Raw genomic sequence first — 16705 nt, forward strand, 5'->3', positions numbered from 1 at the left:
TCTGAGACATGTTAAAGGTAGAAGAGACGTCCACCTACTGGAATCTCAGGCAGAAGGGGCAGCATTTTTAAGAATGCTTTCAACTTTTTGAAAAAGGCCCAGAGGAGCAAAAGCATTAGCTTGAAAAAGAAGAGGTTAGGTATGTACCATAACCAGTAAAAACATGTCTTCCAATATTTACTAGAACTACTTTGAAGGGGTCAACCAGCTTCTGATTCTTACAGAGATAACAAAGCATCTCCTCCAGCCGATCACCTGAAAAGCAAAATCCTGAAAAGGCCATACGAAGAATGCCTGCCTTTTGAGCACCCTCTGACTTTCAATCCTGTCAATAAATTTGACGATGAGTGGCAACATTGAAAATGATAGCACAGGCTGACAATTTGAGTATATCACAAGTTGCATCAGAAATAAATGCAGCCTTTCTCTAGATATCTGATAATACGTTAACACAATCCAACACCTCTTTGATGGAAAAAGCAACAGCTTGAAAGTCCTCAACTGAGGATTCAGAAGAAGAGATTGCATAAATAGCAGCCCAGACGGGTTGGACAGAAAAACTCTTCTTCAATGCAGCCTCTACTGTGGAATCCACTAAATCAGATACAGATACATCTTGCCAATTAGGCTAATAGCAGCTCTAACTTTACTGAGGAAGGAAACACTAATTTAACCTCAGGCAGTCTATACATATGGGTCATGAACGTCTGTAAGCCCGACTGGTCAGGAGTTTTCCATTCCCTTAATAACAGTTCATGGATCCCATGAGTAATAGAAAGAAATGAAGCAGGATACTACTGAAACTGCAGGATCAAAAACTGACTCAAAGAATCTGGACATCTGCCTTTAAATCTATCTATCTATCTATCTATCTATCTATCTATCTATCTATCTATCTATCTATCTATCTATCTATCTATCTATCTATCTGTCTGTCTATCTATCTATCTATCTATCTATCTATCTATCTATCTATCTATCTGTCTGTCTATAATACATGAAGTGGTATATGTCATCCAAGGAGAACAATTGAGGGTCTTCCAAAATTCCAACTTGATGCGAAACTGGACCAGAAGAAAAAAACAAGTTAAAGAACCCCACTGCCTACTTAGTTCCGACACAGAGATCACAATCAGACAGGATCTTTGCAGGCAGAAATCCTTCCACAAATGTTTGGTCTGACCCAAGGTGTTTAGTCCCACCAACTACCAACATAACCCGGGTCCCAGACAAGGGAGGAAGAAACTCAAAATTAGCTATAAAGAAGCTCAGAGGAGGTTTAGACATCTGGCAAAAAAACTCCAGAAGATTCAATGAGTGCTGTGTTGCCCAATTATGCCAAGGCGGAATACCCAGAAAAACATCCTACTTACCAAGGGTTGGTGAGGGTGAGAATAATCCCAAACTACATCAAGGGCATCACAAGATCAGATAAAGTTGAAGCAACCAGCCCACATAGAATTACAGGGGCCAGGGAGCTCTTTTCTAATGAAGGACTGTCCAAAAGTCTGATCCAAGGTGCTAGCCAAGCGAGGTCCTCAAAATGAAGCTGACAGAAAGAACAGACTCTATTCAAGAGCTTCCCTAATTTTTATTTCAACTTAAGAGGCGCACAAAAAGAGAATGGGCATGGGAAAGGGAGAGAGGCAGTTGTGTACCTTTTAAAAGGCTCACTTGATGCCTGAATAAAGATCGGTGGAATCCCACTTACAAGTACTGGGATGACAGAAGGGTTGAAGAGATGATTGGATTTATCTGATTGTGAAGCAGTTCTTTAGGGGCACTGCAACAAATATTTGTAAATGCCTTTTTATTTTGCCCCGTTGGATTTTTACAAAAATATTGTGGATGTGAAATCTTAATCTTTAGTTAATGTTTTTAGGCAATGAAAACATTTCTGAGCAAAATGCATGTTGGGAATATATGACTTAGTTGATGCAAATTCCTTGCAAAATCTTCCAAAGTGTCTCCTGGAGTTTTCCTATTTCAGTATTTTTCAAGTGTTGCATCTTGTAGCCCACCTATGTAGGTCCATCACAAAAGTTTGCTTAATGAGCTGCTGTGGCTTTTGTGGCAGTTCAGGAGTGTATGAGGAGTAAAGCTAGAGTGAAGACAGCAACTATAAGGAACATTCAATTTGCAGTGCAAAACAGAACATACATTAATTATATAAGCATTTTGCATTACTTAGTATGCTGCAGAAATATTGTTTGCATATGTTTGCTCGAACGTACACACAAACACACACATACACACCCACACACACACACACACATGCACATTTCACATTAGCAAAATGCAATTTCAGGCTAATTCTTTCTAAACCTTAATGCTTTCTTCCTCATCCAGCTTCCTCACACAACGACAAGGACATAAGGTGGGGCCCATGATTGTTTGTAGACAAGGGATTGGTTTAATGAATAACACATAATTTAAAATGCTTCTGAATGCACAACCTTGGTAATCCGACATTGTGGTAAAAGGACAGACATGTTGGTTGATTGACTGTTGCTTCTGCCAGTTCTCAATTGTATTGTGTGACTAACAACCCTAGATGGTACATTAATTTTAGAGGAATTATGGCTATCAACACATAACAATAATAATAGTGATTTATGTGCATTGGACTGGGTGAAGTAAGTACTGATTGGATTTAAGTAATAGATAAAGATAAACCTCTTGGGCAAAAAAAATATTTTTTTAATAATCTAGCAACCTGTCGGTCTGTTCTTGGCAACCAATGTCTACATTACTCTTCTGCCATGTTTATTTTGTAGTTGTGCAAAAACGAATCTCCTCGATGAGTATCAACATTCTTCTGACTCATCCAATCTACTGAGCTTAAAAAGCACTTAGCATGGATGTTTTCTCTTTATAAGCCATGGTAATTACCTAATAATGCTATAATAGACAGAATTTGATTTACAAACTCCCAAAAGCCACAGTATTGATGTGTTCTGAATTTTATTTTAATAGTTATAAAGCCTGATTTCTCTACTCTTTTGTTAAGACTGATTTGGGGATGTGTTGTGGGCCCTGCCGACCTTACACGCTCTCTTGTCAAATAGGCTTTCTGCAACGTGCTAATATAAATACTCACATTTTTAAACATTTGCATATCATATTGGCTTGAAGTCGGTACTTTTTTAACTAATGTCTAATCACTCTTAACTTTTCAATAAATAAACTCTTTGTTGGAAATCAGGACCAGATTGCAGTGTCTCCTCACTTTATGTCTCATTTGAGACCCCTGGATACTGGTTTTCAGACCCTGAGAGTGCCCTAAACTCTGCTCTAGGCAGGCCCAGGGCCAGTCCTATGTTGAAAACACACAGTGAAAACACACACAAACATTAGGGCACACTATGTGTTAGGGTACACCTATGATTGGCATGACCTACCCAATATGTCCCTAGTACATAATAAAGCAGAGGCCAGCAGCCCTTTTTGTACTTGCATGGTTTCACTGCTGAGAGCCCGAGGTAACTTTAAAAGCAGCCTAGTGTTGCAGCACTGCTTTTAACTGTAAATTATGCCCAAATTCGACTTTAGTATCAGGGTCACTTACTATATTTTAACATATTAGGTACCCCCAGGGTCTTCCCAAGGTGTCCCACAGGTGGGGGGTCATGCACTTATAAGAAGTGCCCTTATAAAAGAGGTTTTATATGCCCTGGTGATAGAGAAATTGCACATTTCATGTCCCCTATTGTAGTAAATTGCTTCCCAAAATCAACTTTTCTGCTAGGAGCACTGTGGAGTGAGAACCTACAGTGGTATGTTCCATTCCCGTTCTTCAGGGGATTTACTCCTGCCCTTTGCTGCATTAAAGCTCTTGCCATTTCTTCGGAACAAGAGGTGTGAATAGGAACTTGTGCATGTCCATGAGAAAACCACACCTTGTGATGGCCACTCTCCATCCCTTGTGTAATTATACTCATTCTGGTGAAAAAATCCACATTAGTAGAGGGTTTTATGGGTCTGAGGGCACGTCTAGTGTATACCAGGTCACCATAAATCCTGCTATAAGACTCATTAGCCTGATTAATTAGCAAAAATTGCTTTGTGAATAATGCCCTATGTGATTGATCTGTTTTTGATGAAGCTGGACGGAGAAACCGGCTTTGAGGGACCAGCTAGGAGTTTCATGTTATTCTTCACACAGAGAAACATTTCGGCAGGTCTCATCACTCAAACAACAGCCTGGTAAGGGCACAGTCTTCCACAATGCTTCATGGACACAGATTGACTTTAATGGAAAAAACGGTGAAAAAGGTTTTAGTTGAAAAAATTGCCGACAGAATCAGGCTCCATTAAAGGCCACACTTTTGGGTTAATACAATGGTGCTTTCCAGTATGTTCACTTGTAAATGAAATCATTGAGCATTTTGCTCTCAAGGGGAGTCTGCTACAGATTGTAAAGTAGTTTCAGAGGCTCAGATTAGCTTGTGTTGAGATACTCGCATTGATGATTGAGGGAGATGCTGAATGCCAAAGACTGTCCCTAGGTTTAAGTCAATGGGTGTGGGCTTGTAATCAAGATGTTGTACTGTGTCATTTCGATGCTGTGCCCAGTACAGATAAGGAGGCACACATAGAAAGAGAAAAACGCCTCTTAGGATTGTTTCAGTGCAGGAAGATGCCCCTCCCTGCCCCTCCCTGCACAAAAACTATCCTGCTGACAAAACAGGCACCCCTGCACCATGTTGCAAGGGTGCCTGCGTTGTCCACCCCTTTTTAAAAGTGAGAGGACAGGAATGCACCATATATTATGCAATACAGTACATTCCTATCCTTTCATGAATGCACTGTACTTTAGCAAAACAGTGAATTTCCTGTCCTTTCCCCCTGCACTGTTGCCGTTTTCGGCAGCCTAGTACCAATGAAGGCACCATTGTGCATCTCTCCTCAGGAGGCATAAGGCCTGAAAAGCAAAACCATGAAAAGGCCATACGAAGAATGCCTACCTTTTGAGCCCCCTCTGACTTTCAATCCTGTCAATAAATTTGACAAAGAGTGGCAACATTGAAAATTACAGCAATGGCTGACAATTTGAATATATCACAAGTTTTTTTTTTTAGCCTGACTCTAGATATCTGATAATATGTTAATACAATCCATAACCTCTTTGATGGAAAAAGCAACAGCTTGAAAGTCCTCAACTGAGAATTCAGAAGAAGAGATTGCATAAATTGCAGCCCAGAAGGGCTGGACAGAAAAACTCTTCTTCGATGCAGCCTGTACTGTGGAATCCACTAAATCAGATACAGATACATCCTGCGCAGCCCATACAGGGTGCACCACACATAGCTAGGGATCTAGATACATTACCACACACATGTACACTAGTCCAACAGTTGTTGAGATGTTTCTCCCTCCCCACTTCTTTTATTTCCCAGTTATATCTTTTGGTTGACGCAGAGACTGTTGATAGTGTCCAGGTGCTAATACTCGATCCCCCCTCCTCACTTCCGTATCACACCATGTCAACTGGATGCTTCCATGTACAGGAGGCGGAAACCCAGCGACCCATATAACGACGGGGGATATGATCCTGCACCAGCTTACTACTGTGCTAAACTGGGAACACAACTTAATACAAGGACTGTTACACCCTGGTCCTTGCGCAGTGCTGCGAGCCGCGAGCACTGCGGCACAAGACATTTCCTAGAACCGCTACTTGTGAACTACTGCATTAACACTGGCTACTGTTTATTTTCACTCGTATATAATTAACATGTCATTATGTGCTGATAGCCAAGTACCGTTTGTAGTAATGATTCCTTGTTATGACACTGTGTAACTACTGCTTAACTCATCTGTGAAACTAAATAAAGTTTGGGACCATTGGTCTTAAAAAAAAAAATCAGATACAGATACATCTTCCCAAAGGATCACTGAAATAATATCGAGCCCATTAATATCGACTTGCAAAAATATCGATGAGAAAATATCGAGGGACAAAATATCGAGTTTCTATCTTTACACAGATAAGTACAAAAATATCGACTCTAAAATATTGACTGTAAATAATATAAACTGTCAAAATATCGTTTTTTTATATGTCTTTAAATTATGTTAAAACTAATATAAAAATTAATATATTTAATATAAACTTAGTTAAAATGATTAAATAATTGTAAAATTAATAAATAATTATGTAAATTACAATTTTTTTTATAAATATATATATATATATATAAATACATATTATTAAATAAACAGATATAATATTTTTACTGTAGCATAGCAATTTGGTTGAAATTTATTATAACAACTATAGTGAATTCAACAGTAGAAAAACGCTGGATAGCGTAGGGGTAAAAATTACTATTCCCATCCAGTGGGTGCAACAGTAGAGAAAACGTTGGATAGCGTAGGGGTCAAAATTACTATTCCCACTCCAGTGGGTGCAACAGTAGGGAAATTGTTGGATAGCGTAGGGGTAAAAATTACTATTCCCACTCCAGTGGGTGCAACAGTAGGGAAAGCGTTGGATAGCTTAGGGGTAAAAATTACTATTCCCACTCCAGTGAGTGTAACAGTAGGGAAAGCGCTGGATAGCGTAGAGGTAAAAATTACTATTCCCACTCCAAAGAGTGCAACAGTAGGGAAAACATTGGATAGCGGAGGGGTTAAAATTACTATTCCCACTCCAGTGAGTGTAACAGTAGGGAAAGCGCTGGATAGCGTAGAGGTAAAAATTACTATTGCCACTCCAAAGAGTGCAATAGTAGGGAAAACATTGGATAGCGGAGGGATTAAAATTACTATTCCCACTCCAGTGGGTGCAACAGTAGGGAAAGCGTTGGATAGCGTAGGGGTAAAAGTTACTATTCCCACTCCAGTGGGTGCAACAGTAGGGAAAGCGTTGGATAGCGTAGGGGTAAAAATTACTATTCCCACTCCAGTGGGTGCAACAGCAGGGAAAGCGTTGGATAGCGTAGGGGTAAAAATTACTATTCCCACTCCAGTGGGTGCAACAGTACGGAAAGCGTTGGATAGCGTAGGGGTTAAAATTACTATTCCCACTCCAGTGGGTGCAACAGTAGGGAAAACATTGGATAGCGTAAGGGTTAAAATTACTATTCCCACTCCAGTGGGTGCAACAGTAGGGAAAGCGTTGGATAGCGTAGGGGTAACAATTACTATTCCCACTCCAGTGGGTGCAACAGTAGGGAAAGCGCTGGATAGCGTAGGGGTTAAAATGACTATTAATTAATTAACAATTAACAATTACTATTCCCACTCCAGTGGGTGCAACAGTAGGGAAAGCGTTGGATAGCGTAGGGGTTAAAATTACTATTCCCACTCCAGTGGGTGCAACAGTAGGGAAAACATTGGATAGCGTAAGGGTTAAAATTACTATTCCCACTCCAGTGGGTGCAACAGTAGGGAAAGCGTTGGATAGCGTAGGGGTAACAATTACTATTCCCACTCCAGTGAGTGTAAAAGTAGGGAAAGCGCTGGATAGCGTAGAGGTAAAAATTACTATTCCCACTCCAAAGAGTGCAACAGTAGGGAAAACATTGGATAGCGGAGGGGTTAAAATTACTATTCCCACTCCAGTGAGTGTAACAGTAGGGAAAGCGCTGGATAGCGTAGAGGTAAAAATTACTATTCCCACTCAAAAGAGTGCAACAGTAGGGAAAACAGTGGATAGCGGAGGGATTAAAATTACTATTCCCACTCCAGTGGGTGCAACAGTAGGGAAAGCGTTGGATAGCGTAGGGGTAAAAATTACTATTCCCACTCCAGTGGGTGCAACAGTAGGGAAAGCGTTGGATAGCCTAGGGGTAAAAATTACTATTCCCACTCCAGTGGGTGCAACAGCAGGGAAAGCGTTGGATAGCGTAGGGGTAAAAATTACTATTCCCACTCCAGTGGGTGCAACAGTACGGAAAGCGTTGGATAGCGTAGGGGTTAAAATTACTATTCCCACTCCAGTGGGTGCAACAGTAGGGAAAACATTGGATAGTGTAAGGGTTAAAATTACTATTCCCACTCCAGTGGGTGCAACAGTAGGGAAAGCGTTGGATAGCGTAGGGGTAACAATTACTATTCCCACTCCAGTGGGTGCAACAGTAGGGAAAGTGCTGGATAGCGTAGGGGTTAAAATGACTATTAATTAATTAACAATTAACAATTTTAATTAATTTACATAATTAATTAATTATTATTAAATAACTTCCCACCCTATCCCCCTATAAACTCACAACCCACTACAGAAAATAATTGACTAAATATCAATTATTTATCTATTAAATATTTATGATTATTTACCAATTATATTTTAATTAATTACCAATTAATAATTATTTAACAATTTTTATTATTTAACATAATTAATTATTATTAAATTACTTCCCACCCTACCCCCCTATAAACCCACAACCCGCTACAGAAAATAATTTACTAAATAATAATTATTTATCAATTAAATATTTATAATATATAACCAATTATATTTTAATTAATTACCTATTAATAATGAATTAACAATTATTATTAATTTACATCATTATTTAATTATAATAAAATGACTTCCCACCCTATTCCCCTATAAACACACAACCCGCTACAGAAAAGAATTTACTAAAAATTAATTATAATTTTTTTTTTACAATTATATTTTAATTATTTACCAATTAATAATTAATTAACAATTATTATTAATTTACATAATTAATTAATTATAATTAAATTACTTCCCACCCTATTCCCCTATAAACCCACAACCCGATACAGAATTATATTACACAATTATTAAAAATTATTAATAACTACCTTATTTTCGATTTTTTTTGTCTATATTCTATCTAGTCGATATTATGTCTAGTCTATATTTTTGATTCGATATTTTGGCTATTAATATCGATATTACTCGATATTTTTGTAGTCTATATTATGTCTGGTCGATATTTTGGCTAGTCTATATTTTTTACTCAATATTTTGTCCAAACGATATTTTGGAATCGATATTATGTCTGTTTACCCTTTCCAATTTGGCTAATAGCAGCTCTACCTTTACTGAGGAAGGAAACACTAATTTAACCTCAGCCAGTGTACACATATTGGTCATGAACGTCTGTAAGCCTGACTGGTCAGGACTTTTCCATTCCCTTAATAACAGTTCATGGATCCCATGAGTAATAGAAAGAAATTAAGCAGGATACTACTGAAACTGCAGGAACAAAAACTGAGTACGTCTTCTTCAACAGGAATTTGCAAATTATCTGCTAGGTATTTGAATACTGTTGGAACTTAAGATCTGTGGATACATTTGACCCTGTGCCTGAATCTTGAGTCTGGATGTAGTCATCATATTCTGAAGAATGTGACGATGAAAGTGATGACAGTGAAAAAACTTCCCAAAAAGACAAGAGAAGAGAGAGACAAAGAATCTGGACATCTGTCTTTAAATGCTAAAATCTGTCTGTCTGTCTGTCTGTCTGTCTGTCTGTCTGTCTTAAGAGGCGCACAAAAAGAGAATGGGCATGGGAATGGGAGGGAGGCAGTTGTGTACCTTTTAACAGGCTCACTTGATGCCTGAATAAAGATCGGTGGAATCCCATTTACAAGTACTGGGATGACAGAAGGGTTGAAGAGATGATTGGATTTATCTGATTGTGAAGTAGTACTTTAGGGGCACTGCAACAAATATTTGTAAATGCCTTTTTATTTTGCCCGTTGGATTTTTACTAAAATATTGTGGGTGTGAAATCTTAATCTTTAGTTCATGTTTGTAGGCAATGAAAACATTTCTGAGCAAAATGCATGTTGGGAACATATGACTTAGTTGATGCAAATTCCTTGCAAAATCTTCCAAAGTGTCTCCTGGAGTTTTCCTATTTCAGTATTTTTCCAGTGTTGCATCTTCTAGTCCACCTCCATAGGCCCATCACAAAAGTTTGCTTAATGAGCTGCTGTGGCTTTTGTGGCAGTTCAGGAGTGTATGAGTAGTAAAGCTAGAGTGAAGACAGCAACTATAAGGAACATTCAATTTGCAGTGCAAAACAGAACATACATTAATTATATAAGCATTTTGCATTACTTAGTATGCTGCAGAAATATTGTTTGCATATGTTTGCTCGAACGTACACACAAACACACACATACACACCCACACACACACACACACATGCACATTTCACATTAGCAAAATGCAATTTCAGGCTAATTCTTTCTAAACCTTAATGCTTTCTTCCTCATCCAGCTTCCTCACACAACGACAAGGACATAAGGTGGGGCCCATGATTGTTTGTAGACAAGGGATTGGTTTAATGAATAACACATAATTTAAAATGCTTCTGAATGCACAACCTTGGTAATCCGACATTGTGGTAAAAGGACAGACATGTTGGTTGATTGACTGTTGCTTCTGCCAGTTCTCAATTGTATTGTGTGACTAACAACCCTAGATGGTACATTAATTTTAGAGGAATTATGGCTATCAACACATAACAATAATAATAGTGATTTATGTGCATTGGACTGGGTGAAGTAAGTACTGATTGGATTTAAGTAATAGATAAAGATAAACCTCTTGGGCAAAAAAAATATTTTTTTAATAATCTAGCAACCTGTCGGTCTGTTCTTGGCAACCAATGTCTACATTACTCTTCTGCCATGTTTATTTTGTAGTTGTGCAAAAACGAATCTCCTCGATGAGTATCAACATTCTTCTGACTCATCCAATCTACTGAGCTTAAAAAGCACTTAGCATGGATGTTTTCTCTTTATAAGCCATGGTAATTACCTAATAATGCTATAATAGACAGAATTTGATTTACAAACTCCCAAAAGCCACAGTATTGATGTGTTCTGAATTTTATTTTAATAGTTATAAAGCCTGATTTCTCTACTCTTTTGTTAAGACTGATTTGGGGATGTGTTGTGGGCCCTGCCGACCTTACACGCTCTCTTGTCAAATAGGCTTTCTGCAACGTGCTAATATAAATACTCACATTTTTAAACATTTGCATATCATATTGGCTTGAAGTCGGTACTTTTTTAACTAATGTCTAATCACTCTTAACTTTTCAATAAATAAACTCTTTGTTGGAAATCAGGACCAGATTGCAGTGTCTCCTCACTTTATGTCTCATTTGAGACCCCTGGATACTGGTTTTCAGACCCTGAGAGTGCCCTAAACTCTGCTCTAGGCAGGCCCAGGGCCAGTCCTATGTTGAAAACACACAGTGAAAACACACACAAACATTAGGGCACACTATGTGTTAGGGTACACCTATGATTGGCATGACCTACCCAATATGTCCCTAGTACATAATAAAGCAGAGGCCAGCAGCCCTTTTTGTACTTGCATGGTTTCACTGCTGAGAGCCCGAGGTAACTTTAAAAGCAGCCTAGTGTTGCAGCACTGCTTTTAACTGTAAATTATGCCCAAATTCGACTTTAGTATCAGGGTCACTTACTATATTTTAACATATTAGGTACCCCCAGGGTCTTCCCAAGGTGTCCCACAGGTGGGGGGTCATGCACTTATAAGAAGTGCCCTTATAAAAGAGGTTTTATATGCCCTGGTGATAGAGAAATTGCACATTTCATGTCCCCTATTGTAGTAAATTGCTTCCCAAAATCAACTTTTCTGCTAGGAGCACTGTGGAGTGAGAACCTACAGTGGTATGTTCCATTCCCGTTCTTCAGGGGATTTACTCCTGCCCTTTGCTGCATTAAAGCTCTTGCCATTTCTTCGGAACAAGAGGTGTGAATAGGAACTTGTGCATGTCCATGAGAAAACCACACCTTGTGATGGCCACTCTCCATCCCTTGTGTAATTATACTCATTCTGGTGAAAAAATCCACATTAGTAGAGGGTTTTATGGGTCTGAGGGCACGTCTAGTGTATACCAGGTCACCATAAATCCTGCTATAAGACTCATTAGCCTGATTAATTAGCAAAAATTGCTTTGTGAATAATGCCCTATGTGATTGATCTGTTTTTGATGAAGCTGGACGGAGAAACCGGCTTTGAGGGACCAGCTAGGAGTTTCATGTTATTCTTCACACAGAGAAACATTTCGGCAGGTCTCATCACTCAAACAACAGCCTGGTAAGGGCACAGTCTTCCACAATGCTTCATGGACACAGATTGACTTTAATGGAAAAAACGGTGAAAAAGGTTTTAGTTGAAAAAATTGCCGACAGAATCAGGCTCCATTAAAGGCCACACTTTTGGGTTAATACAATGGTGCTTTCCAGTATGTTCACTTGTAAATGAAATCATTGAGCATTTTGCTCTCAAGGGGAGTCTGCTACAGATTGTAAAGTAGTTTCAGAGGCTCAGATTAGCTTGTGTTGAGATACTCGCATTGATGATTGAGGGAGATGCTGAATGCCAAAGACTGTCCCTAGGTTTAAGTCAATGGGTGTGGGCTTGTAATCAAGATGTTGTACTGTGTCATTTCGATGCTGTGCCCAGTACAGATAAGGAGGCACACATAGAAAGAGAAAAACGCCTCTTAGGATTGTTTCAGTGCAGGAAGATGCCCCTCCCTGCCCCTCCCTGCACAAAAACTATCCTGCTGACAAAACAGGCACCCCTGCACCATGTTGCAAGGGTGCCTGCGTTGTCCACCCCTTTTTAAAAGTGAGAGGACAGGAATGCACCATATATTATGCAATACAGTACATTCCTATCCTTTCATGAATGCACTGTACTTTAGCAAAACAGTGAATTTCCTGTCCTTTCCCCCTGCACTGTTGCCGTTTTCGGCAGCCTAGTACCAATGAAGGCACCATTGTGCATCTCTCCTCAGGAGGCATAAGGCCTGAAAAGCAAAACCATGAAAAGGCCATACGAAGAATGCCTACCTTTTGAGCCCCCTCTGACTTTCAATCCTGTCAATAAATTTGACAAAGAGTGGCAACATTGAAAATTACAGCAATGGCTGACAATTTGAATATATCACAAGTTTTTTTTTTTAGCCTGACTCTAGATATCTGATAATATGTTAATACAATCCATAACCTCTTTGATGGAAAAAGCAACAGCTTGAAAGTCCTCAACTGAGAATTCAGAAGAAGAGATTGCATAAATTGCAGCCCAGAAGGGCTGGACAGAAAAACTCTTCTTCGATGCAGCCTGTACTGTGGAATCCACTAAATCAGATACAGATACATCCTGCGCAGCCCATACAGGGTGCACCACACATAGCTAGGGATCTAGATACATTACCACACACATGTACACTAGTCCAACAGTTGTTGAGATGTTTCTCCCTCCCCACTTCTTTTATTTCCCAGTTATATCTTTTGGTTGACGCAGAGACTGTTGATAGTGTCCAGGTGCTAATACTCGATCCCCCCTCCTCACTTCCGTATCACACCATGTCAACTGGATGCTTCCATGTACAGGAGGCGGAAACCCAGCGACCCATATAACGACGGGGGATATGATCCTGCACCAGCTTACTACTGTGCTAAACTGGGAACACAACTTAATACAAGGACTGTTACACCCTGGTCCTTGCGCAGTGCTGCGAGCCGCGAGCACTGCGGCACAAGACATTTCCTAGAACCGCTACTTGTGAACTACTGCATTAACACTGGCTACTGTTTATTTTCACTCGTATATAATTAACATGTCATTATGTGCTGATAGCCAAGTACCGTTTGTAGTAATGATTCCTTGTTATGACACTGTGTAACTACTGCTTAACTCATCTGTGAAACTAAATAAAGTTTGGGACCATTGGTCTTAAAAAAAAAAATCAGATACAGATACATCTTCCCAAAGGATCACTGAAATAATATCGAGCCCATTAATATCGACTTGCAAAAATATCGATGAGAAAATATCGAGGGACAAAATATCGAGTTTCTATCTTTACACAGATAAGTACAAAAATATCGACTCTAAAATATTGACTGTAAATAATATAAACTGTCAAAATATCGTTTTTTTATATGTCTTTAAATTATGTTAAAACTAATATAAAAATTAATATATTTAATATAAACTTAGTTAAAATGATTAAATAATTGTAAAATTAATAAATAATTATGTAAATTACAATTTTTTTATAAATATATATATATATATATAAATACATATTATTAAATAAACAGATATAATATTTTTACTGTAGCATAGCAATTTGGTTGAAATTTATTATAACAACTATAGTGAATTCAACAGTAGAAAAACGCTGGATAGCGTAGGGGTAAAAATTACTATTCCCATCCAGTGGGTGCAACAGTAGAGAAAACGTTGGATAGCGTAGGGGTCAAAATTACTATTCCCACTCCAGTGGGTGCAACAGTAGGGAAATTGTTGGATAGCGTAGGGGTAAAAATTACTATTCCCACTCCAGTGGGTGCAACAGTAGGGAAAGCGTTGGATAGCTTAGGGGTAAAAATTACTATTCCCACTCCAGTGAGTGTAACAGTGGGGAAAGCGCTGGATAGCGTAGAGGTAAAAATTACTATTCCCACTCCAAAGAGTGCAACAGTAGGGAAAACATTGGATAGCGGAGGGGTTAAAATTACTATTCCCACTCCAGTGAGTGTAACAGTAGGGAAAGCGCTGGATAGCGTAGAGGTAAAAATTACTATTCCCACTCCAAAGAGTGCAATAGTAGGGAAAACATTGGATAGCGGAGGGATTAAAATTACTATTCCCACTCCAGTGGGTGCAACAGTAGGGAAAGCGTTGGATAGCGTAGGGGTAAAAGTTACTATTCCCACTCCAGTGGGTGCAACAGTAGGGAAAGCGTTGGATAGCGTAGGGGTAAAAATTACTATTCCCACTCCAGTGGGTGCAACAGCAGGGAAAGCGTTGGATAGCGTAGGGGTAAAAATTACTATTCCCACTCCAGTGGGTGCAACAGTACGGAAAGCGTTGGATAGCGTAGGGGTTAAAATTACTATTCCCACTCCAGTGGGTGCAACAGTAGGGAAAACATTGGATAGCGTAAGGGTTAAAATTACTATTCCCACTCCAGTGGGTGCAACAGTAGGGAAAGCGTTGGATAGCGTAGGGGTAACAATTACTATTCCCACTCCAGTGGGTGCAACAGTAGGGAAAGCGCTGGATAGCGTAGGGGTTAAAATGACTATTAATTAATTAACAATTAACAATTACTATTCCCACTCCAGTGGGTGCAACAGTAGGGAAAGCGTTGGATAGCGTAGGGGTTAAAATTACTATTCCCACTCCAGTGGGTGCAACAGTAGGGAAAACATTGGATAGCGTAAGGGTTAAAATTACTATTCCCACTCCAGTGGGTGCAACAGTAGGGAAAGCGTTGGATAGCGTAGGGGTAACAATTACTATTCCCACTCCAGTGAGTGTAAAAGTAGGGAAAGCGCTGGATAGCGTAGAGGTAAAAATTACTATTCCCACTCCAAAGAGTGCAACAGTAGGGAAAACATTGGATAGCGGAGGGGTTAAAATTACTATTCCCACTCCAGTGAGTGTAACAGTAGGGAAAGCGCTGGATAGCGTAGAGGTAAAAATTACTATTCCCACTCAAAAGAGTGCAACAGTAGGGAAAACAGTGGATAGCGGAGGGATTAAAATTACTATTCCCACTCCAGTGGGTGCAACAGTAGGGAAAGCGTTGGATAGCGTAGGGGTAAAAATTACTATTCCCACTCCAGTGGGTGCAACAGTAGGGAAAGCGTTGGATAGCGTAGGGGTAAAAATTACTATTCCCACTCCAGTGGGTGCAACAGCAGGGAAAGCGTTGGATAGCGTAGGGGTAAAAATTACTATTCCCACTCCAGTGGGTGCAACAGTACGGAAAGCGTTGGATAGCGTAGGGGTTAAAATTACTATTCCCACTCCAGTGGGTGCAACAGTAGGGAAAACATTGGATAGTGTAAGGGTTAAAATTACTATTCCCACTCCAGTGGGTGCAACAGTAGGGAAAGCGTTGGATAGCGTAGGGGTAACAATTACTATTCCCACTCCAGTGGGTGCAACAGTAGGGAAAGTGCTGGATAGCGTAGGGGTTAAAATGACTATTAATTAATTAACAATTAACAATTTTAATTAATTTACATAATTAATTAATTATTATTAAATAACTTCCCACCCTATCCCCCTATAAACTCACAACCCACTACAGAAAATAATTGACTAAATATCAATTATTTATCTATTAAATATTTATGATTATTTACCAATTATATTTTAATTAATTACCAATTAATAATTATTTAACAATTTTTATTATTTAACATAATTAATTATTATTAAATTACTTCCCACCCTACCCCCCTATAAACCCACAACCCGCTACAGAAAATAATTTACTAAATAATAATTATTTATCAATTAAATATTTATAATATATAACCAATTATATTTTAATTAATTACCTATTAATAATGAATTAACAATTATTATTAATTTACATCATTATTTAATTATAATAAAATGACTTCCCACCCTATTCCCCTATAAACACACAACCCGCTACAGAAAAGAATTTACTAAAAATTAATTATAATTTTTTTTTTACAATTATATTTTAATTATTTACCAATTAATAATTAATTAACAATTATTATTAATTTACATAATTAATTAATTATAATTAAATTACTTCCCACCCTATTCCCCTATAAACCCACAACCCGATACAGAATTATATTACACAATTATTAAAAATTATTAATAACTACCTTATTTTCGATTTTTTTTGTCTATATTCTATCTAGTCGATATTATGTCTAG

This window comes from Lissotriton vulgaris, chromosome 9, assembly GCF_964263255.1.
Source record: "Lissotriton vulgaris chromosome 9, aLisVul1.2, whole genome shotgun sequence".
Taxonomy (NCBI): domain Eukaryota; kingdom Metazoa; phylum Chordata; class Amphibia; order Caudata; family Salamandridae; genus Lissotriton; species Lissotriton vulgaris.